The sequence below is a fragment of the Falco punctatus genome (assembly GCF_963210335.1).
Source record: "Falco punctatus genome assembly, chromosome: 17".
NCBI lineage: Eukaryota > Metazoa > Chordata > Aves > Falconiformes > Falconidae > Falco > Falco punctatus.
In genome coordinates this window covers 3,087,087-3,113,106 of record NC_137597.1, presented here as the reverse complement: position 1 = coordinate 3,113,106, position 26,020 = coordinate 3,087,087, and the positions used below count along the sequence as shown (strand labels likewise).

Sequence of the window (26,020 nt, the reverse complement as noted above, 5' to 3'; positions counted from 1 at the left end):
CAATTTAAGACGGGCACTTCCCTTGGTTTCTTCCCCAAAGCAGGGGCTACACCACTTGTTGCAAACTCAGATTCCCTCTGATCTTCCTCACCTCCATGGAAGGTCAGCAGCTTTGAGGCTGAGCAAACTGCATTGGGAGCACCTGGAGTGAGGGTGGAGGCAGCACTGGGCTCAGCTGCTTGAAAGAATATACATGAAAGTAGATATTTGGAACGAAAACTGACCCTGAGCTCCGCTGGAAGGGATGGCAGAGCCCCTTGGCTGGTGTCAGCCCCATCAGGTAGGCTCAGCCGCTCCACCCTCCCCTGCATGGCTTGCAGGATCCTTATCCGCTGGGCTTTTACTGCATTAGCTGGTTTCTTGCCTCCTCCAGCACTGGGCATCGCCTCCCCCAGAACCACAACACCTGCTCAGGAACATACACCTTCACCCTCGAAATTAAAGCCACCTTCTGCTGGTCACACGCCTGTAAAGCCTCCGACACCCCACGCGCAGCCGCCGCAATTTCCTTTCCTTTGAGGAATTTTACCTAAACCTGCACCAGCACAAGCATCCTGCCAGCAATTCCTGCCCAGGTCACTGGGACCCACAGGCTTTGCTGGAAACACCACGCATTTTGTTGGTCAATTTAAATGAAAACCACATTTCAGAGCTTTCAGTGCATTGCTTTACCTTGAAGCGGGGGGCTGCCATTCATAGGATAATTCAATATTTCCTCATCTCCTGTTTCCTACCCTGGTTCTTCGATGTCCCACACTTTAGGATGTCCCAGCATGGGGCCAGCACCTGGAGCAGGCAAGGAGACAGCTCAAGCCCTGGCTGGGCACCCCCCTCCCTTAAATTGCTGCCCCGTTAGCAGATTCCCTGGTCCTGCAGCTGATGCTCATGTAGCACAGCTGATGGGGACAGGGCCTGATCCTGCTGGACAGGGGACCCGGGGTGAAACCTGTGGTCAGGAGAACAAACAAAGGGTTGTAGGAGGAGATTTGGGTCCGGCACCAGGGCACGGAGCAGGGGATTTCTCCCTACAGTCCCAGCACTCCCCTGTCTGCCCAGGAAGCAAATTTGGGTTTAAATACTGACTTTCTCCTGCACAAAACCAGGATGGGTGGAGATCGCTGCTGCTCTGGGCTCGCACGGTTTATCAGCCTTCAGTGGAGACCAGAGATTGCCGGGACTTTGGCCTCATCTGCTCCCAGCGGCCGGGGGAGAAGGGAGCACGGACGGCAGCCAGGAGAGGGAAACTCAGGTCAAGGCTGCCCTGACTTTCCGCAGGGCGCGGACGCTTGGGTCCGGCGGGGTTTGGGGAGCGGTAAGGTGCTGGTGAAGCCCTCGTGCCCGGCGAAGGAGCTCAGCCCGATCGCCGCATCCTTCCCTTTTACCCCCGGCAGAGCCGTCCTGCTGCAGACCTTCCAGCTAAACCCAAACCCCCGCGCCCAGCCGTGCCGCTTCTCCCCGCTGCCCAGTCAGGGGAGCAGCCCGGCAAACCTCTGCCAGCCACTGCACGGTGCCCATCACCCTGGTGTCTGGTCGGTGGGAAGGCCAGGGGCTGCCAGCCCCCCCCCCCGCCAGCCCTCGCCAGCCCCGGCAGCGATGGAGGGGCCCCGTTTTGCAGCCATGCACGAGGAAGTGTCGCGGCGGCGCGGCTGCCCTCGATAAGGCTGTTTGCGCTGTTCTCCCACAGCGCCCAGCTCCACGTAGACAAATCATTCTTTAAAAAACTTATAGATATAAAATAATAACCCTCGCGGAGGAGATCCTGCCGCCGGGGAGGTGGGACAGGCTGGTGCCGGGAAATGCTCAGGGTGGGGACTTGGACCAGCCCCAGGTGCCGGCGGCACAGTGGCCTCGTCCCCGGCCACATCCTCAGCGTGGTGGCCCCGGACCCTGGGGTGGCCTTTGCCTGAAGCTGGAGGGAGGTGGATCCCACTGGATTCCTCCCCCTTGGACAAGGGAAATCCCGGCTGGAAACAAGGAGAAAAGGCCACGAAGGGCATGGCGGGAGAGCCCGGCGCGGCGGCCTGACCTGCCACTGCCACGCTGGCAGCGGCGGCTCCGTCCGTCACCGGCGGCTGGTGAGAGGAGGCGAAGAGCTGGGGAAGCCGCTTTCCACGCTGCCCCTGGCCTGCCACGGGCCTGATTTTGGGGGGAAACTCCCTCCAATGCCCCCAAACTGAGCCACCCTGTCCCCTCCTGGGATGGCAGTGCTCCCGGGGGGAGCTGGCGGCGTTTTATCCCACCCCAAGGAGACCCTTGGGGGAAGGAGGTGGCAGACAGGCTGGCCGGCGTTGGCCACGATGCCTTCCCCGGTGGGCGCCCTGGCCCCCACGCCCCCCTCGCCGCTCGCATGGCGCTGGGCTCCCCCATCCCGTGGGAGAAGCAGGAGGCCCGGCGAGCTGGGAAAGGGGGGAAAAGTCTCCCCGGCTTTTGATTCGGCTCCTCTCCCTCTTCTGCGACCCGACGGCAGGGCCGGCACGGCGAGGGTCCGCATCGCCGCCGTTGTCCCAGGCACCGTCCCTTGCTGCAAACGTGTTAATTCTCCGCTCTTTAGGAATGGAGTTTCTCCCTTAAAAGCCGCCTGCGCTCTGCGGCCGGGCGACGCGGCTCTTGTCAGGCTGCCAGAGGAGGCCGGAGCAGCGTCACATGCCGCAAAGTTTTACAAGGTGAGCAAGCTGTCTGGGGAGAGGGACGGGAGAGGGGACAGCCGCACGCACGCACTCCGACACGCACGCGGAGAAACCTCCTCCGGGCTCCCTCCAGCTCTGTGATCCCAACGTTTATTATTTTTTTTTTTCCTCCTCCTTTTTTTTTTTTTTTTTTTTTTTGGAAGAACAAAGACTTTGGGGTGGGTTGGCGCGTTTGTTTTTCCGGGGTTGGTGTCGGTGGACGGGGCGGGGAAGGAGGCCGGAGGCGGAGGGGGAACCGGTGGCTCGAATGCGAGAAAGTCCTGAATTTCCCTGGCCGAGTTGCCGAGATTGTCTCTGCGAAACTTGGAGGAGGAAAGACGGGGGGGAAAAGGGGGGGAAAAAATAATTAAAAAATAAAATATGATGACGTCACTTGGAGCAGGGGTGCCTTCCCTGCTGCCTGTCAGATGCGCCTGAAAAGAACAGGGCAATAAAACAACAGCCGCCTCTGTCTCCCTCGTTAAACACGGCACTAATTGGATGTTAATTTCTCCTTGCTCTTCTCGCTGCTCGATTGTGAGGGCTCTGCCTGGCTCTCCCTCTCTCGCTTTCTTTCTTTCCTGTTGCAATGCTCTTGGCAGCTCCGAGGGACTCCGGACTGTGCGCTCCCCTCCCGCTCGTGGACTGGAATAATTCAGGAGCTGGGAGAATTAAAAAAGACGAGGCGCGGGGGCGAACGGTTCAGAAATGGGGCGGGCACGATGGATTTTGAGAGCTACGCTAATCTCCCCGTTTCCCGTGCATTGTCCTGCCGACTTGGAGCTATTCTCTTCCCATTTGATTTCTCTTCCCCCCCTTTCCCTTCGCGTTGGGTTTGGGCTGCCGGGCAAAAATCTGTGTTTCCAAAAAAAAAAAAAAAAAAGGAAAAAAGCCAGAAAAAAAGGGAAAAGGCAAAAAAAAAAAAGAGAAAAAAGGCAAAAAAAAAAAGAAAAGGCAACCAAAAAAAAGGCAAAAAAAAAAAAAAAAAAAAAAGCATGGTTCAATGACGACAAACCCCCAAACCTCCTCCCAGCTCCCCCCGTCTCGCCGCGCCGCCTAACCCCTGCGTGGAAACAGGCGTTTTAGGGAGCCGGAGCAGGAAGTTGTTGTCCTCTGTCTTGCCCAGGTCATCCTTAAAGGGTATGTGTGCCAGAGCGGCGGGTGCGCGGGGCTCGGCGGGCGCCCAGCAGCCTTCGGCCGCCCCCCGTGTTGCCTCCATGGCCGACGAGGCGGGCGAGCCGGTGGAGGGGGAGCGGGGGGCCGGGTGGTGTTTTGGGGGACGGGAGAGGGGCCCAAGGGACAGGATGGGTGGGGGAGCGGAGGGGAGGGAGCGGGAGGCGGAGGTGGGGGGAGAGAGCGAGAGCCGGGGAGTAAAGTCCTACCTGGGATCGGTGCCAACTTCCTGCAAAGGGTTACAGACCCGCGGCTTTGAGAGCCCACCAGAGGCGAGTGCGCTCTTGTCACGGTTCCAAGGCGAGATGAAGGCAGCGGGAACAGGTACAGCAGATGCCGAGTGGCCTCGTTTGCCCGCCGAGCGGGGCTTCGGCTTGATTTAAACCTCGCCGACGGGGAGGCTTCGGTGCTCCCGCCGGCGGGGGCCTCGCCATCCCCGCACGAGGCCGATGGGTGCCAAGGGTGGGGTGCGTGGGCCGGCGGCGGCGGCGGGGGGGTGTGCATGCATGGTAAGGGGGGGGCCTCTGCTGCTCGTTCGCCTTCTCGCTGTTTGGATTAACATGCGGAAGATGCGCCTGTCACTTTGCTTACTGTCAGCGCTGGCTCGGGGATGGGTGACGGCTTTGTTCGGCGCAGCCGGGGGAGCCGTGCCAACTCGGACTTGGCAGGCGAAGCCAGGTGGGCAGGGAGAGGGGGACAAGGGAGCGGGAGCGGCTGCCGGGGCGGCTGCGGAGGGACGTGGCCGCAGGCCCGTGTCTGAGCGCGGCAGCTTTCTGGCGTGCGCCTCCCTCTCCCTCCCTCTCTCCCGTGCTCGCCTGCGCCCAGGCTGGTGCAGACAAAATGAAAACGTGTTTTGTTTTGTTTTTTTGGCATCTCCCCAGCAGCGCTACCAACCCCGGCCACCCCCGCCCCCCCTCCTCTCCCTGGTCCCTTCCCCAACCCGTTGCGACTCCCCTTTTACAAGCGGCACAACCCAGGTGCTTGGACAGCAAAAAAAAAAAAAAAGGCCAAAAATACCCCCTGGCACCCAAACCACCCCCAATCCGCCACCCTTGCCAGCGACTGCTCCCAACCTTCCTCCATGGTGGGTGGGTTGTTGTTTGTGTGAATATATATATGTATTTTTTTTTTTTTGTCCTTTTTTTTTCCTTCCCCCCCATCGGATGCCTCTCGCGTTGGGTGTGTGTGTTCCTATTCAAGGACCCGCCACCTCCTGTCGTGCTAAAACCAGGAAGGAGGGAGCCCAGGGCTCGTTTCTGCCTGGACGTTGGGGCAGTGGGCGAGGGAGCCGGTGATGGAGGGTGTGAGGAGGGAGGAGGGGGACAGGCAGGCGGGAGAAGGAGCCTGGGGGGCCGGAAAAAAGAAAAATCCACCTCCCCAGGCCTTTTGTTTAACCTGCATTGGTGCAAAGGAAGGTCTTGGCTTTGGCTTTATATTTTTTTGCTTCCCCTTGTCCTTTCCCCCCCCGCCCCCTCCCCGTGCTTGAGCCTGGTGGGGCATTTTCAAGCCCAACGGGACAACTTCCCGGAGCGGGCGGTGTCGGAGGTTGATTTTTTGGGAGGTGGCAGCTCGTCCCGCGGGTGCGCGGCTCCGAGTGCAGGAATTCCTGCCAGCTCGCCTTTGTGCCAGCCTCCGTTGGCCTTGGGTGTCTCGTTCGGATGGAGCCTGGCATCCAGGCACCGCCCATTTCTTGGCGTTGAGCTGCGAGGAGAAGGAAAGGGGAGAGAGCGAGCGAGAGAAGGGAAAAAAAAAAGCTGTCTCACTCAAACTGGCCTTTCTCGGAAAAGGATCCTTCCCCGATGATTGTCCGGATAAGCGGAGCTAAATCCAGCCACCACTCAACAACAAAACCACTCTCTTCCACGGTGCGTCTCTCTTGCTGCCTTGGTACGAAATCGAACCTCACTCTTAATTTTGGGTGTCTTTTTTTTTTCTTTTTTTTTTTTTTTTTCTCCTTTTTTTGTTCGTGCGGTTGGGTTTTTTTGTTTTTTTGTTTTTTTTTTTTTGCCTTTGATTTCAAATAATGTTTTGTTCCTCCAGTTGCTCAGTCGCTTTGTTGTTGCTGTAACCTGCCTTCTCCCCGAAACCCTTTCCTGTCGAGTCCTCCGGCCCTTGGTGCTAAAACATCCGACTTTAAAATCGGTCTCCTATAGAGAGGGATGTATAGCAGATAGGCAGGACCCTACGTACAGGGCGTTTGGAGGAGAACTAGGAGGGTGATTTCTCTCCCTGCCCTCACCCGGCCACCCGGGACGTCCCCGAGAGCCACCTGGGGCTGGGTGCGTGTCGTGCGGGTGCTTCTTTAGTTCCCCACCGGGCACCACCGAGGTAGGAAAAAATATGTCGAATCATGTCGGATTTGCAATTCAACATGGCAGCCGCAGCTAACGTGGTGGGAGCTCCGAGCACCGAGCAGAGCGGCGGGCACGCGTGCTCCCAGCCGGCCGTGCCAGTGCAGGGTGGGGGCACGGGAAGGGTGGAAGGAGGGAGAGGGAGGATGGGAAGGAGGGAGGATGCCCGGGTGAGGTCAGAGGAGGAGGATAATTTTATTTCATTTTGGGGGGGTGAATTACACCAGGAGGATTCGGGAAGGAGGGAACTCAAGCGTTTTGTCAGCGTTAACTGTTTAGAAGCTGGCTCGTTTTCCACGCTGGCACAGCGTGCCAGGGCGGGTGGCAGGGCTGGGGAGATGCCCAGGAGCAGGGTGGGGGGCTCTGCTGGCCCCCGCGGGCGAAGCCGGCTGAGGGAACGCTCCGGCGGCAGCTCTTCCCAGAGCGATGGCGGCCTTTAGGCTTTGGACACGGACCGAGCCAGGCGTTCCTGGGAGGAAGCTGCCTTGCGAAGGCATCGGGATGATTAACGGGGCTGCTGGCGGCCGCCCGGCACCTCCTGCCTCGTGGAGGTTCGCGCCTCTCCCCTCGCACCCGGCCGAGATTTGGCACTGCCGCGCCGAAGCTCTCGGGCTCTGCCCGGCCATAACCGAGCCCAGGGGTTTGGCCCTGGCGCATCTGCCCTCTTTCTGTCAAACTTAATTTAGGCCCGTTTGGGACACAACAAAAGCAGCTTGTTTGCAGGGCAGGGTCCTTCTTCCCAGCCGCCGTGCACTTCGCAAGCGCTCGGGAGCCACGAGAGCTGCCCCTCCTCCTTCACCAAATTTTTCCTCCACTTCCCACCCCCCACCCCAGCATTCCCCCTCCTTCTCCCTTCTTGGAAAAAAACCCTCTCTTCCAGCGAGCAATGCGTGACCCTACAGTAAAGCCTTTGAACTGGCCACAATGCACCCCAATGCCCCAGCGCTGCTTTGCCTCTGTGACCCACCAGCCCGCGCTGGCTGTCTCGGCCCTGCTCCAGGGGCACCCCCAAAATTGCCTCACCTGCCCCTTGCCTCTTAGAGATGCTGTCCTGAGCGTTGCGCATCTCCACGGCCCTGCAGCGAGAGCTGGGTGGTCTCGGGTACCCAGGTTTGGTGGCCGGGATGCCGGGGTCTGGCTCTGAAGCTTGCCGCTCGCTGGCGTGCCATTCGGCGCAGCCATACGGGGGGTTCACAATACCCTTCCCCCCCGCTGGTTTGGAAGCCAAAACTCCCGTGCTGGGAGCTGGCGGCAGGCGGTCATTTGTGGGGTCTGACCCCCCCAAATGTGTTGGGATGCCCTCTTCAGCGGAGCGTGATTACACCCGGCTCTACAGCCAGACGCTTTGTGCCGGTGTGAAGGCAGCACAAGTGTTTTGCACCTCACTCCAGCTTTCTCCTTACAGTTTATTTATACAGACAGGGGCTGGGGTGACACCAGACCTCTCCCAGTTCGCTCCCAGTCCCTGTTGCTTCCCTGGGAAAAGCTGGTAGAGGATGGATATAAAAAAAAACCCCAAAACACTGAAGCTCCAGTGGGCTTTGCAGCGGGCAGCCTGAGAGGAGAGAAAGTCTGAACTCAAGCAAGACACTTCTGACGTGTCCTAAGCAAAACATCTGGCACCCCTAGAAGAGCCATCCAGCCAAGGGACGCAGCTGTTTTATTCCACACAGCTCACAGCAAAATAGGGCTTGTGCTTCTAGAACATGGCTGAGCAAAAAAGGACAAATTCTTGAAACTGGGAGTTGGATCTTTCTGCTATTCATTGCCTTTGAATCCTGAGTTTGCTCTCGGGCTGCTCTGGTGAGAGCTCTGCTCCATCTCCAGGCGGGGGATCAGGGGCTTTTCTCCCTGGCTCGAGCCTCACCCAGCTGCTGTAGCCCCCCCAGCCGTCAGCAGAGCCACTCTGGATTTGCACTGGCATTCCCGAGAGCAGGATCGGGCCTCCAGGTTTGTTGAGGGTGGCTCTGGGAAATTTCCTTTCCTTAAAAGGGCCATGTTTGGCCAAGGCAGAGTTGGGATTGTGATTTCCTTTTTTTTTTAAAAAAAAAAAAAAAAAACACCAAACAAACATAGAAAACTCAGAGCAAAACTCACACTGGTGAAAATCGCCTAATTTACAGTTGTAGAAAATGCTGGGCTTTGTGTCTCCACAGGCCAGACCCGAGGGGACCAGCTTCCCCCATGCTGGACCATCCATGTCATTAGCTTCACCACTCCAGTGGCCACTTCTAGTGGGGAAAGAGGGGATTAAAAAGGCAGGGAGATTGAATTTAGCCTTTGTGGGCTCCATCCTCAGCCTTTCCACTAATTGTTCCAATTTTGGGGCACAAATTTAACAGGATCCTTGTAGGAACACATCCAAGGGAGAGCCGATGCGCTAGCAGCTTCATGCACCATGGGGTACCTCTGGCCACTGCATGTACCAAGATCTGATTCACCATCCCAGAAGTGGTCCTCAGAAGAACTCAATATAATTTGTTTTCCTTCCTGAAGGTTTTTTGTGTTTGGTTTTTTTTTTGTTTGTTTTTTTTTTTTTTCTTCTTCCTTTCTCCACCGCCTCTTTCATTCCTTAATTTCGCTCCACTTTTTTTCTGTGGTACCGGCTTGTTATTGTGGAGTTGCTCGTAGCTACCGTTTATCTTTGATGTTACTTGGCTGCTGCGAAAGGTGAGGACTGGGAGGACAAAGCGAGGCGGCCGGTTTGTTATTGTAGGGTTGCTCATGGGCACTGAGCTGTGCTGTCTGGCTTTGCAGTTGGAAAGCCCATGAGATAGGTACGCAGGGCTAGTGTGTGCTGGGTTTGGCACACTAGGGTCGCTCGCGAGGTAGTCCTGGCCACAGAAAATGTAAGAGTAGCAGCCCAGAAAAGGGTACATGCTGCATAAAGTGAGGTCTGTGGAGTCTAAGAGGTACGTATTACATTATTGTGATGATGATGATCAAATATTGCCCGGTGTGTAACAGCCGGTGGTTTCAGGAGGACCGTAGCCAGACTGGGGGGGTGGTGGCTTTGCAAGCACCTCTCCGGCTCATTCCCACCAGTGCTGTTCTGTCCTGTGGCTGCTGCCAGCGCATCAGCTTCACCATCCTGGTGGGCTTGGGGACTGAGGACCAGCCAAAGGGAGATGGCTGTGCATCCCGGAGCAGCCCTGGCCTATGCAGGACCAGGCAGGAGGTTTCTCCTCACATGCAAGTCCATGGCAAGCGCTGTGCTGCCTCCTCCTCCTCCCAGCCTGAGGGCTCCGTGGGGCAGCCACAGCCACCTTTGACTTGGTCAACGGTTCAGTCAGGACCTCCAGGGTCTGGATTGAATTTGTGGGATGGCCCGTGCTGATATTTTAGTGCCAGGCGTAGGGACCTGAAGCAGCTTCGGCTGGGCAGGGAGGTTCTGGGAGTAACACCAAGAATTCAGGGAGTGGTTCTCCTCTCCTGCAGTCTTGGCTTGCTCGGCACTGGGCACCAGATCTGCCGAGGGGAACGGAGGTCACCGGGGCGGCACGTGGCATCCCAGCGTGTGGAGCCAGGATGGCTTAGGAGCCGGCAGCAGAATGGGAGCCGGCTAATTTACATGCAGAGTTTGACAACAGAAGCCCGAGAGCCAGGAGTGGAGGCACCCTGGGCGTGCGAGGAGAGGGTCCCAAAAAGCCCAACTCAGAGCAACAGTTCAGGTTATAACATCTGTCAAGCAGGCTGCGGTCCTCACGTGGAGACTCCGCCAACAGTCAGGGTGGGTGCCGATACCAGCGTCCTCGACAGCTTGAATTTCTACACAGTGTGGGAGAAGGATTGGGCTAAGAGCTGAGCGGCCCCACAGGGAGGACGCCGGGGATCGTCCTTCCAGCTGCGCTGCCTTGGGAGCACATCGCTGCGGCCAAAGAGAGCTGGGTACACAGAGGATAAAGGGGTCTAGGAGGGTCTCGCTCCTTTCTCCAAGCTGGCACTGCACAAAAGCCAAGCAGGTGATGAAACCTCATGTTTCAGTCTCCCAGAAATAAGAATACAGATAAGGTCCCCAACATCACCTCCCAGTTCAGCCCAGCCAGTCATCCTACAGCCTGCTGGGGGATCGCCTCTGCTGTTTTAAATCTGCAAAAGCTCCTTTGCTCCCCGGCTGTTCGACACACACGGGGCTCCACCCCAGAAGCGGCTGCATCCCAGCAGAGACGTGGAGGTGCACGATGTGCCGAGCCCCAGCGCTTGTCTTTGTTGCACAACTCTTTCTCCTTAGTCCCAAAATCTTCCCAGCTGTTCAGAGAGGCGGCGGCAAAAGAGAGTCCGGCCACGAGCTCCCAGAGTAGAGAAACTTGAGCCGGCGGAGCCTGGCTGGGCTGGAGCTGACGGCCAGGATAGGGCCTGACCTGGGGCTGGATCCAGCCGTGCCTGAGCACTGTGGAGTTCCCATCTGGATCTCAGCTTTGCAGCCTGGGCCCTCCCCTGCCCAGGGGATTAGCCGAGATGTGGTTCCCAGGGCGGGGGAAGGGCTAATGAACAGAGACAGGATAACGAAGCAGGTAAGGGCTTCCTGTACTTTAGCACTCAGGAGGAAATCCTGCAGCTGGTGGATCTGGATACGATTAGTGTCCATTTCTCCCTGTGTAATCAACCCATCTGTTCATCCTTGCGCATCAACAGCGCACGCCCCGTTGCAGGCAGATGCCTCCCGGGTACTGTTTTTATCCACGTCTGCCACGGCCACTTCAGGCAGGCTGAGAACAAGGCTTGCTCCGAGCTGTGGATGCCGTGACGGCGTCTGCTCCCTCTCCCCGCCGGGCTCAGCAGCGTAGGTCAGGCCGGAGGGAGCCCCGGGAGAGCTGCAGCCAACAAACTGGCCAGGATTGCTGCAAACAGCAGCATCAACCCCAGGAAAAGCCTCTTTGGAAGGCAGGCAGGTGTCTTCTCCAAAGAGCTTTGAACAGAAGTTCAAAGGGATCTTTGTAACGCACCGATAAGCTCAGCTTTCCAGGCGCTGCCTGCTCATCCGAGCTCAACTTTACTGCAAGCAGGTAAAGGTGGATTATGTTTTGCTGCCAGGCTTGTCAAGTCTTGTTCATCACGTGGGACCTTGAGTACAGGCTATACAGTCCCCACGTGGCCACAGAAGCGACTGGGCTTTCAGTCCTGCTCTGTAAGAACGCTGGTTGGAGTTGGTAGGTGCTCATGCAGGATCCTCAGGATTTGTTCCACTATCTTTTCCTTGGCAGTCTTGTCCATCTGTGCAAACAACACATGGCAGCCCTGCACTGGCTTGCCAATGCCAGGCCGATGTGCCTGGCTTGGGCTGAAACGAAGTCAAAGGAGGAGCTGGTGTGTGGATCAATTCTTTTTCATAATGCCGCAGCTCAAGCTTGCGTGGTCCTTTAGGGTCTTCTGAAAGGTCAAAGCTTGGTGACAGAGTCAGGACAAAATCGAAGGGTTGTAATTCCCAGTCCTGGTGTCCTGTATGTTCCAACTGTGTCAGACTGTGCTTATATTAGCTCTTACTGGTGTCACATTTGGTTGTGGGAATGTCTTGAGGGATCCATTCTACTAAGTGCTGTCCTTAGTAGATAAAGATGGTCCCTGCCTGGAGCAGTTTATGTGCTCAGCCCAGATCTCTCCTGTGTGTAGCGTTAAGTGACCCAGGCACCTGAGCTCCTGCCATTTGCAGAGTGCCAAAACATCATTAGCGGCCAGAAACAATTTGAGGTACGCATCACAGATTAAATATTTCATTTGCTTTCAAGGGCTACTTGTTGCTTAACTTCTAAATGCAACCTGTCTTCAACCCCTATTGTATTGCTCTGGACTGCTCTTCAGGTCCTAAATCTTCTGATTTTTGTTTGGTTTGGAATGCACTGATTTACCGCTGAGGAATAAATGAAAAGCAAAAGAAAACAGCAGTACTTGTTTGCATAGGCCCTACATTGTTCTGTGTTCTGCTGCTACTGAAACAGAAGTGATAAATCCTACTCCCTGGACAGAGCGAGGTTTTTGGGTGGCGGCTGTGTGCAAACAAGGCCAGGGAAGATAAACAAGCAGAAAAACATTGGGTTTAGGAAATGACAGATGAGGATGGCCGATCAACTGATGGGTCAAAGCCAACACAACACCATCAGTTAGCAAAGACATATTGCTATTATTTCTCCAAGGCATTTTTGCATCAACAAAGGGGGAAAAGAGATGGATCTGTGTGATGGTATCTGTGGTCAAACTTGGCTGCAATTAGGAATCTGTATAGTTTCTGTGTTGGAAAAAGGGGTGTTTTGTAAAGAGCTCAGCCTGTGGAAAAATACGTCCGCAGTTCCAGAAGGGCTCAGCCGAAAGGGTGATGAAAATCTGTCTGCTGGTGGCATCGTCAGAACTGCTGGAGATGGGAACATTTGCTAATCTTGCTTATTTCAGGGGGTCTGCTTTCAGCAGCAGTTCATTTCTGAAAATGCAACTCTGAAAACTCAGCCCTTTGAGAGTCTAATACAATACACACCTCAGGCTAGACTAGAAAGAGGGATGCATTTTTCAGACCGTAGGTTCTTGCCTGCCTAATTATGATTTTCAGCTTCTAAAGATTAGGTCTTTGCATTGTATACATGTGAGACAGAAGAAATAGCTGTGACGTTGCCTTGCGCTTTCCTTTCCAGCTGGGGAGGAACCCAGCTGAACCCGGAGAGTTTCAGAGCTTGCAGAACTGATGCGGGAGGAGAATTTTGTTTCACATTTGGAAATCAAACTCCATCTCAGTTCCCTGAGCGGTCAAAATTGTCACAATTTGTCTTCCATCTAGCCCACACAGGATGACCAGGGAACAGTCTCACATTCTTAAGGGGCAACTTTTGGCATCCTGATGAAGCACAGGGTCTGGATGGGTCGCTGCATTCATGCCTGAGCAAGGCAAACAACCCCCATCAGCTCTGGCAGTTACGTCTTTGCTGGATCCTTCCAGAACTAGGTCATAGCCTCTGCTACAGGGTTTGACTTTACTGTTCAGTTGCCTCCACAGACACATAAGGTGCTTGAAGCTGCATGAAACAGCCTTCGGATGAGCTCAGGACTGGCCAAAGTCTAAAAGGGTTTGACTTGCAGGATTCATTGCAGCTGCAGCTCCAAATCCAGTTTGGGATGGGTCCCAGCGGGGTGGAAAGCGAAGCTGCCTCTCACTTCAGCAGGCAGAGTGTTCTCTACCACCACCCATCTTCTTGAGGAGAGAGGAGAAACTGCCTTGGGTGCGTGCAGTCCCCCAGAGCGAGGTGGGATATGGGTCACAACCAGATGGCTGGGCACATACCAAGAAGACTAGCAATGCTGTCAAAAACCCTAGCCTGGATTTCTCCGTTTCCTTGCTCTGGAGCCCCAAAGCTGTGTTTGTGAGAAAGGCAGCTGTATCTTCATCCTTGGTGGGAGAAGCAGGCAGGAAAGAGCTTGGATGGACCCCGGCAATTTGTGCTTCAGATGCGCTGTGGCAACAGAATGAGTAACGCATGTAAGTTCAATTCTTTTCTGGCTGAGGGCAAGGTGTCTCAGCTGGTAAGAACTGGGAGCCCAACCTTGTCAAAGCCAGCGTTGGACTCAGACCTTCATGGGATCTACTGCCTCAGGCAATTCCGTTGTTCAAAGTACATTCACTTAATTAATACATTAACTAATTAACCTTCTCAGCATCCCAGGTAGGGACTATCTATCTCCCAAAGGAGGAAACAGGCAAAGTGACTCACTAAGAATGGATGCACAAGCTCAGCAACGCAGCTGTTAAGTCTGGGTTTTTTCTTCCTAAATTATTTTGTCGCTGCTGCTGCTGCCTTATGTATATAATTCCCCTGAGACAGAAGCAGAGGAGTCCTAAAGACTCCCAAGAGAGTCCTCAGGCACAGTGAGGAAAGGTACAGCTGGACAAACCTGGAGAAGAAAACAATCCATCCAAATACCCAGAGAAGGCAGTTTGGTTCACCCACAGCTTGCACCAGCTAAGGGAAAAAAAGCTAATACCATTTATCCTCATTCACAAGGAAAGTTCTTCTTACCAGCAAATGAATAAACCCCCTTTGCTTCTTAACTCACATTTTTATCCACTCTAAATTTCACGAACCAGAAGCAAAACAGCCAGCACAAGGAGGAGAGAGCATGTGAGGGTTGGCAGCCGGGCTGCGTTTGTACGGACTTGCTGGGATAGGAGCAGACCAGAAGGATAAGACCTGAAGAGGCTCCAGCAAACAGCCAGAGGGGAAGCTTTGATGTTGAGGAAGTCCACCGACTCAAACACATGACGATAAGCAGCTGATTTCCACCGCTGTACAATGTGGTAGGAAAAAAACCAGAGCTAAAGGATGGGTTTCTTTGGCTTGCAAGACCCATGACAGCATCACAGACCCTTTCTCACAAGTCCTGATCACAAACAGAAATGGGAGTCTTGTTCTCCCCACCCAGCGCGGATCTGAAGTCAGACAGCATGCTTTGCTCTACCTACTATCAAATGACAACCCTTGGCAGCAAGTATATGTGTGTGGAAGAATGAGAACCAACTCCCTCATTCCATGATTCACCCCTGAGGAAGAGTTTCCTGGGGCTTAAGTAGGGGCCCACGTGCCTTAACAATCCTTTGCTCCTGGTTTTCAACTGGTTGTTGCCCAGGCAGTAAGCCCTTCACAACACTGGAAGCTTGAAGAGCAATATCAAGGGTGTGCCTTGAATGAAAGCTCCGGTGATGCCACAGCAGCAGCACGTGAAAGCAGAAAGCGTCACCAGCGAGCAACCCGTCCTGTGGAAGGGAGTCCTTTCACAGCCACATCTTAATCTACCACCAGTTTACTAAGCCCACAACAACCCTGACTGGAGGCTACAGAAATATCCCCCCTGCTCAGCACCCTTACCCTTTGTGAAGCTCCAGCATTTTCATCACGTTCACACCTCCTTCTCCCAACACAAACCGTCTCAGCTCTGTCAGTAACCCAGGTCCGCAAAACCTGTGCGTTCGTGATCACCTTCCCTTGCTCGTGTGGTCAGACACCGTCCCCTCTGCACTAATAAGCCTCCCAAGCACACAAACCCTCTTCGTTATTCTTCTTATTCCCATCTTTCACCCCATGCACCCCCACCCCCCCATTTGGCTGAGATACATTGAATAACCAACTAGCGCCGAGAGGCTATATGCAATTTTGTGGGGGTTATTAATGCCTCCAGCAATCCCAGCCCCACGCACATCCCTAATCCTCCTGCTCTATCTCAGGACCCACCACAAAGGTGCTGCCCAGCTGGTCGGGGGGCCCTCTTACTGGGAAAAGCAAACCACCTCATCTTGCAGATGTAGCTTGTCCCGCCTTGTTCGTAATAAGTTTTAACATAGAATAAGGATAAAAATAAAGTTCCTCAGTTTGTCAGGGTTTTTTTCTAGAAGAGAGCAGTGGTGCCAGGGCAGCTGAAATTGTTTCTCATTCCTAGCTTCAAACCGATATGCTGCATGTGACCATTTCTTGATCTGTGGCTGCGGGCGATATAGCCCTTCGCTCCGCAGGCTGCCTCGACGCGTCTCCCGGCAGAGTAACGCAGGAAAAATGCAAAAGTCTTTCAATGTGAAAGCTAGGGGCTCCGAGCGAGCCTTGCCTTCCCAAACCCTACTGCAACAAACCATACCTGGAGCTCTCAAATACCTTCAAAACTCCCAAACTACAAGGTTAATACAAAGTGCACAAACCTACCTTTGAGGTCAGACGGCTCCTCCCTGAGCCCGTATGAGAAGTGAGGGTGGGCAGGCACTTGAGAGTTTGTTACAGCTGATGCTTCTTTTCAGGACCACTTTAATAAGGCTAATCAATCACAGCAAATTACTAAGCAATAACAATTTTCACCTGGAGATCTTAGGTTACTTTGCAGAAGGATGCAGTGAGGATCAGACAGCGAGGAGCAGTGGTTATTAAAAAAAACCTAAAGATTTTTGGGTTCTTTGCAGGATAATTCAAGATGTTGGCATTATGTTTCTGCTCCAAACTACTCTGCAGAGAAATTGCCCTCCCCACTGACTAGATAAAGCTTAGCAGGTCCAGCCTCCAGTGCTTAAATTTATCCCACATGAATATGCCACAAAGTGCCTTGTTCAATTAACAACCTTCTTTGCAGGATTTTTCCTACCAGATCTGTAGCAGCTTCAAAACTGTGCTAGGTTTTGACATTTCCAGTTCCCTGCATCCTTAGGGGATGGGGCTCGTAACTGGCAACTCTTACCCATCCTAAGTGCTGGGAATAGTCCTGATTTTCACCGCTTGCCTCACCTACAGAAGTGGAAATCCCAGCGGGTGTTTGATTCACGTGCTCCTAAGGGTCTTGCCGTGCCGGGTGCTCTCGCACAAGGTCACGAGGTGCTTGCCTTGCTCTAGAAACCTCTTGTCTGGTTTTGGTCAGCACTGGAAGGGCTTAACCTTTGTGGTGAAGGGTGGGATTCATCTCTGTGGCCTGTTGGCTTCAGTGAGGCTGGCTGCTAACCCGGAGCTCTCTCCCTTTGGGGAGAAGTGGGTCGGGTGAGGCGCTGCTCCGGCATCTCGAGCCGTAGGCGCTGCCTGGACGGGCAGCGTCGTCGTCGGTCCGTGGAAGGGCAGAACGACAGCTAGAAGTGGAGCTGGCGAGGTGCTTCGCAGGTGCGAGGCAGGGCTGGGGGGAGGCTCAGCCCCATCCTCCCCTGCCCGCCCGGCCCTCCGCTCCTCCTGCCGTGCTCGGAGGGGCAGGGGCAGACCCGCGGAGCCAAGAGGTGTCGTCGCAGACCAGCCCTGCGCCGGCCTCGGCCATGCTGAGGCAGCGAGCGAGGGAACCTGGGCTCGCTCCTCCCTGGGGCCTTGTGGCCGCAGGTGCCATTTGACTCTGGGTGGTGGGGGCCATGCTGCCACCGAGCCGCCGTCCCGAGGCCTGCGCCGGGTTCCTCCCCCCCTCCCCACGGGTGTTATTTACACCGTTTCCTGCACAGGGAAGTTCAGGAGTTTGACGTTACCGCGTTGGTTTCCGCTCGCCTGCCTGGCTCCCGGTGGGAGCTCTCGCAGCGCCCGAGCCCTGCGGGGCCGGCAGCGGCGGGGCAGGAGCCTGCCCGTGGCAGTGGCCATGCCCGGGGAAGGCAGCGTAACCCCTGTCCGGCCAGACAACTCGAGCTTAGCCCTGGGAAGGCTGGAAAAGCCGACCCCATGTCTGTCCTTCCACCTCGGTCCTGCTGCGGGGCTGGATGGGGCCGCTCAGCCCCGGCGGGAGGAAGGCAGGGCGCGCCCGGGCATCGCTGCGGAGCTTTTGGGTTCCTGCCGAATGGATGCCCTCCCCTCTCCCTCCCTCTCCCCCCCCCATCCTCCCTGCGCGCTCCCGCCTGGCCTGCGTCTCCCCTCCCTTCCCTTCTCCCTCCCATCCCGCAGCAAACAAAATGGCTGCTGCATGGCCATTTTGTTTTCCGTCTGGAAGGGGAAAGCCAGGACGCTGGGACTTGGCTCTTTTTTGGAGGCTGCGGCCATGTTCGAGCCCAACTCTCCTGTCTCTACGTGGCACCGGCAGTAGCGAGAGAGAGAGAGAGAGAAAAGAGAAAAAAAAAAAAAAAAAAAAAAAGGACCTTTTGGAACGAGACCAAAGTCAGAGGCAGAGAGTGGGTAGTTTTGGCGTATGTTGAACACTGAAAATGCCTGGAATTGCCAAACTGAGCTTTTGTATTAGCAGCGTAAGGCTACTCGGTGCACGCAGAGTCGCAGGGCTGCACGGTATAGCCGGACGGAAAGGTTTGTTCGCTATATTCAATAAAACAGCCCTCCTTTCTTCTGTATTTATAAAGTACCAGAGAGCACTGTTGTCTAATTTGTTTTTGGATGGGCGGATGGTTTTACACATCGGCTTGGTATGATTAGAGCCGGTCATTGCCGGACGGTAGCATTTTAACCTGTTGTGTGTCCTCTTGTTTTTGGTGAATATGATATCTGACCTTACCACTGATCTGGCAGCACTCGGATTTAGCTGACGTGATACGGAGGATTTTATTTTTTTTTAGGGATTTTTCTTTCGTCTATTGCCTTCTTTCCTTGAGAGTTTTCATCTCAGGAATACAAAAATCTTAATTTAAATATTAAAAGGAATAGCTGTTCTTGGCTTTTTAAGCCCTTGCTTTTCTTACGAGGACGGAGCTGTGCTGTGATAACAAGCTGTTTACTGCACCAGCGTGTGTATCCTGCACACGTTAAGGTGTGATACACAACAGAGACGCCATCAACAGTAACATGCCTTGAAAGTTTAAGGGAACTTGGTGACGTTACCATACAATTTTGTGCAGAAGCATGGCAAAAATACCAGAACCATGCGCCAAATAAAGGCGATATTTTTTTTTATTATTTTATTATTTTTTTTTTTAAAAGTGATTCTGCATTTCCTTCAGTAGCCTGGATGTCTTGGAGTTAGTAGTCACGTCTCTTCGTTCACGGATGCTTGGAGGAGCAGATCTCTGTCCCTGTGGCATGGGGGGGATTGGGCTCTGATAAGGCATCGGTGTTGGAGCGATCGTCCTACCTTTCCTTGAGGGGCTGCCCAGACACCTGGAGAGAAGCAGACACTTTCAGAGAGGAGCTGGGAAGGAGAGCAGAAAGAGGTGAAATCGCTTTTCTTGCACAGAAAGGTATTTGCCTCCATATCTGCTTGCCTTGCTTACAAACGGACAATGTAGAGAATTACCCAGGTGACGGTGGTCCTGGGGCCGGGGCTGTAGGGGTGGGTGCTGGGCTGGGGGTTCGCATTGCAAATTAAATATTTTGGACAAAATCTACGTTCGGGCTGGACGTTACCTGCACACCTTGCGCGAGCAGCTTTGGAACTGAACATCGAGAAATAAAACAGTATTAATGGAAGCGTTTTATATCACAGGAAAGGATCTGCTTGCTTTAGGTGTTTAAGTGAACCTTTAGAATCGAGTATGAAGCAGGTAAAAATAAACCAGAAAGGTATTTTTTCTCTTATATCTCTTGATTTTTAGTGTTTCAGGGGAATTATTCTATGAAATATCAATACCGCCTGTTTTACTTTTATGACGAAAATTCTGGGTGGGGTTTTTTTTTCCTTCAGGAGAGTGGAAATTATATGCTAATTTACAAAGAAAATACAGGAACGTTTAGAAAAACCGTTACCTTTGTGGCCACCTTTAATAATGGATTTATCAAGGGTTAATAAAAGATAAGTAGTGTAACAAGCAGGTTACAAATGCCTGTATTACAGATAACAGTATGAGATTCATTAATAGTGATCTAGGTGCTTATAAACATCTGATAGGACTTGAGACAACCCCTAACAGAGGAGTAGCTATTTATTAAGATACCTGCTAATTGTTTAATAATAAATGCTACGACAATACTGGTATAAAATACGACCTACGTCATTAAAAGAGCATGGAGGAAAAGCATTGCTGGGAGACGGGGGCTGTTGCAGGAATGAACTTTAAGTATTTTTACTTCCACTTCCGTTTCCCTCTTCTCAGCACCTTTGATTAACGCTTTCAAAGCGTGATCTTTTAATATCGGCTCTGGGACGGGGTGCCTGGGAAGACGGCCGGCCTTGCTTTTCCGAGAGGTTCGCCTGGCCTGCAAGAAGTTAAAAGCAACTTGTCCTCGTGGCTGGTTTGGCAAATGTCTTTTTTTATTTTTTTATTTTTTTTTTTTTTTTTTTTTTTTGCTTTCCAGTAGCGCAGGGTGCGTTCAAGATGTTTTTTTGCTCCGTCTGCTGCTTTTTCTGCGAGCGGGCTCCTCGCTGCCGGCCAGTAGTCGCACGGCTCTAAATGGCACCCTACGTGGCGGCAACATCGGGGAGCAATTGCAGACCTTCCTCGCTTCTTTTTGTTTGGGTTTGGTAGGGCTTTTTCGGTTGGGTTTTTTTTGGGTTTTTTTTTTGTTTGTTTGTTTTTTGTTTTTTTTTTTTTTTTCCCCCTTTTGCATGTTTGCTTTTTGTTTTCCCACTCCAGCAAGGCGAGGAGATGAAGGCATGACCGGCTTTCCCTACTGGCAAAGCTAAGGAAACAAAATGGCTGCCCGTCAGCCATTTTGTGCCAGTGCAGCCGGCGGGCTGCAGGCAGCTTGGCATCGGCTGGGGCCGGTTCTGCCCCAGCGCAGCCCATGCTCCAGGAGCCTGAAAAGCCTCTCGGAGACTTGGGGCCCTGGTTTCCCACTGAGAAGCCCTGCCTGTCCCCAGCACGTTTTGGCACCGACACACGGGACTGGGGCTATACAAAGGCTGAAAGCAGTGTCTGCTTTTCAAGGAGTGACTTTGTTGTTTTACGGTTTCCTCCTCCCCCCTCCTCCATTGCATTCAGTGCTCCTTAATAAACCAGATCAGCTCCTCAAAGCTTCGGAGCCTTTCCAGCTACTCTCCAGGCTCGGTGCCTCCCGGCTTTAAAGGCAGAGACTTGGCCGTGCTTGGGCATCTTTGGTCTGCAGATGCTTTGAAATTTTGGGAGGCGTCAGCTGGGGTTGTCTGCTGGGGGGCTGCTGGGCCAGGCCCCAAGCCCCGCTCGCTGAGGATCAGTTGTGCTTCACCTCTCCCTCCCAAAAATTAATCTGAAAGCTGGATGGGAAATGCCATTTTTTTGCCAGCCTAGAGGATCTGGCTGTGAAAAAAACATATTAATCCTTCACCTGCCAGTTTTCTCCAAGCACTTCTAGGCAGCTGGACTGAGCGGTGGCACGCTCTGAGCATGGGCACCTTCCTGCAGGCTCTCACAAAGGCCTTCTTTTTTTGTGAAAATTTTATTTTTTAGTGAAAATTTTATTTTCACTAAAATAAAATCTGGGTAATTTTGAAGGATTCGTATGAATCCGGAAAGGGAAGATTGCCATGCCACGACCTTAAGGTCTGCACAGAAAATGGTGTTTTTCAGAGGTTCGGTTCCTAGCAGTCAACTATCCAAACATCTTCAAAATCTGAGCTTAAATAACGTAGAAGGCAGTGAGAGGCTTTGGGGTACAGGCTTCTGGCTCCTACAGACCCTGTTGGCGATTTTATCTGGAATTTTGCATATCTACATCCCATTCCGGCCCTTGCGATCCAATGCTCCGGCAGCAACACGCTAGAAGGGAAGGCTCCGTGTCTGGAAAGCAGGGCAGAGCTGGAAATCAGCTCACTTTGGCGATTGCCATGGGATTATTTTTGCTGAGAACCTCGGTAGACACAGTTTGCGCAAATCTTATGGCTGCGTGGATATACGACTAATTCCTAACGCCTCACAAAACCTCCGCGGGGTTCTACCATCGCACTGTTACCCAGTATGCGTGCGATCTCTCTCCCAGGGTCTGTGGTTCTCCTGCAGATATTAAAATGGAACATCACTTTTTCCCTGTCAGTCGGGAGAGGTGGGTAGTGACCTGTGCTAACCTGGTTAGGTTGGTCCAGACAAACCATTGCCCTGGCAGTGCGACCAGGGTCTGGAGCAGGACTTCCCAAGGCTGGTACCAGTGTCACCATGGGTTTGCTGCGTCATCTTTGGCAAATTTGGTCACACCTCTGCTTCTCCTTCTTTCCCCATCCTCGGTCTTGACGGTTTAGACCACAAAGCCATCCAGGAGAGGGGCTTGCTGTCGTTGCAATTTGTATAGCACCTAGCACAAACAAGCGTGACAGTGACACCAAGGGTAGGATGGTCATGGTGATCCTTACCAGGTGTAGTATTTCTAAATTCTCCCGTTTGACTCGTTTCTTCACAGACCCTGGCAAGATCGGGATTGCAGAGTCAGCAGCTGGGTATTCCCAAAACGTATGCTCATTAAGACAATTATTACAATTAAATCTCCTGTTTTCAGGGTTACTTATAGAAGTCAGGAGGAATTCCACCTCCACACCACCCCCACCCCCCCCCATGTATAATTAGATTTATGTGAACTAGGAAATATTTAATGTAATTTCCCACCCACAGTTTGAGATTGGTCCAAACGCCTATTCTCTGCAATGGTATCAAAAGTGACCTTTTAAATGCCTGGCCCATACATCTTGCTTATATGTTTAAAGGAATATCAATCACCAGCTTGGGAATCAGGAATAACTGCTCCTCCAAGTCAGTTGCCAAGAGTCTTTTAGGAGATGATGAGCTTTCTCTGCTACATGCATCACCTGATGCCACCATCCAGGCCACCCCACCTCCCCAGCCCTTTACCCCTGCAGTGACCGCTGGTTTTCTTGCCACCACAATCCCTTCTGGTTGGTGCCTGTGGCACTAGTTTAATTCTTGGGAAGCTGAAACGCTTTAGACTAAACTCATACTTCTGTCCCCAAGGAGGCAGAGTGGCCTGTGACTGACTGGATGGACCTTTGAGCCCGACTGTGACCTCGGTGAAGCTCTGGCTGGTGTTGCGTGTGAGGAGGAGGAATGTGCAACCTCTGCGCGTCCCTTTCTGTGCCAATAAAACAGGGAGAATAATATTTCCCATTGGAAGGCTGTTTGGGATGCACGGTACTTGGCACCGTGGATGGGCCGGGTCCTTCAATGCTATAGGAATCAGTCCTGCAACGTGGATTTTTTGACGTTTATAGCCCGTCACACCGGGACAGGCCTGGGCCAGATGGCCTGGCACAGTAGGGCATCCTTTGTGGAGGCTGAGTTTGTCAGAGGAAATTAAGAGAATTACCTGGACGGTGTTGAACGCCAGTGAGAAGGACTTGTGGACAGCTCTGCAAAGGAAGAGGGACACTTTCCAAACCTTGCTGCGAAGATATACACCCTAAACTCTCACCTCAAGGACCCCGGCGGCCACAGTTCGCCAAGCCTTCGGGAATCTCGCTTCTTTAGGCTGTTGCCTGTTAGCTGGGGAAGAACAAAGCATCAGGCAGCCATCGTCCCTTTGGGGACATTTGCCTTAGCCCCAGCCTCTCCCACCGCCGCACCGGGCAGCCTTTGGGGGGGGGCTGGGGACACCTCCCGCTGAGCTCTCATGGGAAGCCCTCCATGGGCTGCGGGTGGCTCCCCGGTACTTACGGCTGGCTTTAATCATCAAGGGGAATTCTTTCTCATTGCAAAAAGAACCTCACACGTTTCTTTTAAACTACCAGCTTAATACCTTGCATCTGTATTTGGGTGTACAGAGAAGGAGAAAGTCTCAGAAGGTGAGCCAAGGGCTTGGGGGGAAGCCAGTCCGTCTCAGATCCATGGTAATATTGCCTGGCTGCGCTATAGCATTAAAGGGACACCGAGCCTGCATGTTGCACTCATTTGTTTAGGAAATAAGATCTGCCTTGATGTACTCGATACCATTCCATTTGCAGCCTAAAAGCTTCCTTGTACTCAGTTATTTCTAATCTGCTCAATTCCCTGGAGTACATAGCAGCTAAATTGATGGATTCTCTTATCTGGTCTGGCAGGTTTGTTCTAGATAGGCTGTGTGCTCAAGAGGTGAGGTCAGCCCAGCTGCTGCGTGTTACTTGGTGTTACTGCAGTCTCGCAGGGCCATGCTACCTGCACGTATGGCCCTGGGTTCAAAGGGGAGGGCTGCTGCTTCCGTAAGCCCTTGGGTACATAAAGCCTGCGGCCAGTGTGATTGCCAAGGGTAAAGTATAGTCCAAGTGGACTGAAGGAGGTTTAAAAAAGGAGAGGGGGCTCCAGGACAAGGTTGAGTACGAGACTCCTTTTCCCTAACATCATGAAGTCTGATGAATTTTCATGCCTTTCTCTTCACAGGGGCTGCAGAGTAGCCGATGCCTGGATACGGATCAGCTCGTTGCCTTTGGACTGCCACGGTGCCAAGCTGTCCTTGAGGCTGAGGTAGTAGATTGAATAGTTGTGGAGTGCGGTCCTCCCTTTGAGCTAACTATACAATCTACTGTCTTTCCTAAGGAGACAGTCAGGTCTTCGGTTCTCATCATCTACTTCTACACCAAGCACGGAGGCAGGTGGTGCAAGTAACGCAAAGCCAGCGGTGCAGCCACGAGTCACCAAGGCCTCCGTACTGCTCTGTGGAGGTGAGGTAGTAGGTTGTATAGTTTGGTGGGAGGGATTTTATCCCATTTCAGGTGATAACTATACAGTCTATTGCCTTCCTTAAAGAGCAGCAAAACCACTTGGAGGACTGGCTCAGCCACGGAGCTCCCGAGGCATCGTCAGTTCTTTCTGTTGAGGATCCTAAAACACAGCATGGTGTTGTTGAACAGCTCAGTGGTCTTCTCTTACAGCATCAAGGATTGCATTCTTCCAGGGACCGCTCTGTGCCTCAGCCGTATGAGTGTGGAGCCACCTCCTTACAGAAAACCGAACCTCTCTTTAACGGGTGCAAGAGAAACAATGAAATGAGTTGGTGCATCAGCTCCTAGTGTTCCGTTCTAGTCTTTTTTTTTTTTTTTTTCTTTTTCTCTCCTTTTCTTCTTTCAGGAGATGGGCTCACGTTGTAGAGGTTTTAAGCGCGCTGTTCTTTTCTGGTCTTCCCTCAAGTCTGGAGGGGATTAGATACTTTGGTACAAAGCAGATTGATCTGAGCTTGCGATTTTAAGTTTGTTGTGCCCAGTTCCGAAGTCTGGGTTAAGAACTGGCTCCAAGAGCAAGCTTAGCCCGTGGACTCAAAGCCTTGGGAGCCGATCAGATTTGGCTGTTTGGCCCCTACTCAGGAAACACATTCCGTTTTGGACAACTTCCCAGCTCTCCCATGGTAGAGGGTGGTTCTTTCTGACTTGATAATCCGTATCAGCCTAACCCACTTATATGCAAATCCTGGCGAGGACATTAGGGCTCCTGTGTTTTTGCACAGAATAAGCCAATGTTTCAGACTAACACCTTGTCCTAGAGGGGAGACAGGTGGGGAAGAGATGTGATCCCAAGGGAGCAAGTCCTAATCTTTCTGGGTTCTCCCAGGCAGGTAGCACTGTCATCTGACAACAGGCATACGAGAAGACAGAACGCTGCAGAGCTCTGGTGCTTGACAAGGGTCAGGGAGTTGTTATTTCTTCTCTTAGGAGCAGATGGGACTATTCCTCTGCCATATTCAAAAGTAAGTAGGATCAGGACCATAAGCGGAGCTGTGACACGATCAGGGCTGGAGGACATCTCAGGCCGTTATCACTGCCATCCCACTGTTAGGGAGAAGCGCGAGATCTGAGACATTGGGGCGTGAGGGCAAGCAGAGGACACCTTCTCAGATGAACCGGGAGGAAGCGAGCTGCAAAAAGAAATTGGAGGCCTGAAATTTCACCCTGACCAAACACAGAGCGAGACCCAGACCCGATTGCTTGGGCCATGGGACTCCCCAGAATGAAGCAGCTTAAGGCTTCTCCGCTTCTTGGGATGGGGCGTAGATGCAGCAGGGCTGGGATATGACTTCCTCAGGCTGGGCAACAGCTGGTGGGTGGGGATGCCGCAGTGTCTAGCGGCGAAGGAATGCAGTCCTCTCTCCATAAATCTGGCTCTTCAGCCGTCCTGGCAACTTGCTGTGCGAAACTACAGCTTAGTCCTCTTAGACGCGTTATTATCCTCAAGCTGCTTGCTAAGGGGCAGGGCTCCTACCCGCAAATTGCTTGGAAGGTACCAAAATAGCACCACAAGCATGGGAACAGAGCGGTATATCCACTTCGTCTGTAAGAGGTATCCCCTAGTAAAGAACTCATCCTGTGTCCCCCAAGTGAAACCAGTTCAGCCCCCCCCCCGCCCCTTCCCACCGAGAGAGTCACAAGCAGTGAAACTGTGCGAGCTGGGAGCTGTGAATTACTGGAGAGATTCTCTTCTGAAAATAAACTTGGTTTGATTTTTTTAAAACAGCGTCTTTTTACTGCCTTGGAGCCAGCTTGGCTGGTGAATTGGGACCTCTGGAGGGGTGGCCAGCATTCCTGACTGTGTGTCGCTGGCCAGATTCTCCATTTGACCAAAACCCTGAGCGTGAAAGGGAAGCCACGGCCAGGGCA

The 26,020-nt window shown here is 53.0% G+C and overlaps 2 long non-coding RNA genes across 3 annotated transcripts; one reads left to right on the top strand and one right to left on the bottom strand.

Moving 5' to 3' along the window:
- Positions 1–2,760: 2,760 nt before the first annotated feature.
- Positions 2,761–23,799, bottom strand: LOC308054445. 2 transcript variants are annotated; one of them, XR_013924101.1, is made up of 2 exons: positions 4,049–23,799; positions 2,761–3,521 (listed from the first exon to the last, which is right to left on the bottom strand). It is a non-coding gene; the product is annotated as an uncharacterized lncRNA (long non-coding RNA). The 2 variants fall into 2 exon arrangements; XR_013924102.1 differs by having other exon boundaries at positions 2,761–2,989.
- LOC308054446 lies at positions 3,518–24,288 on the top strand. Its single transcript, XR_013924103.1, has 3 exons — positions 3,518–3,806; positions 23,814–24,094; positions 24,180–24,288. It is a non-coding gene; the product is annotated as an uncharacterized lncRNA (long non-coding RNA).
- Positions 24,289–26,020: the final 1,732 nt, after the last annotated feature.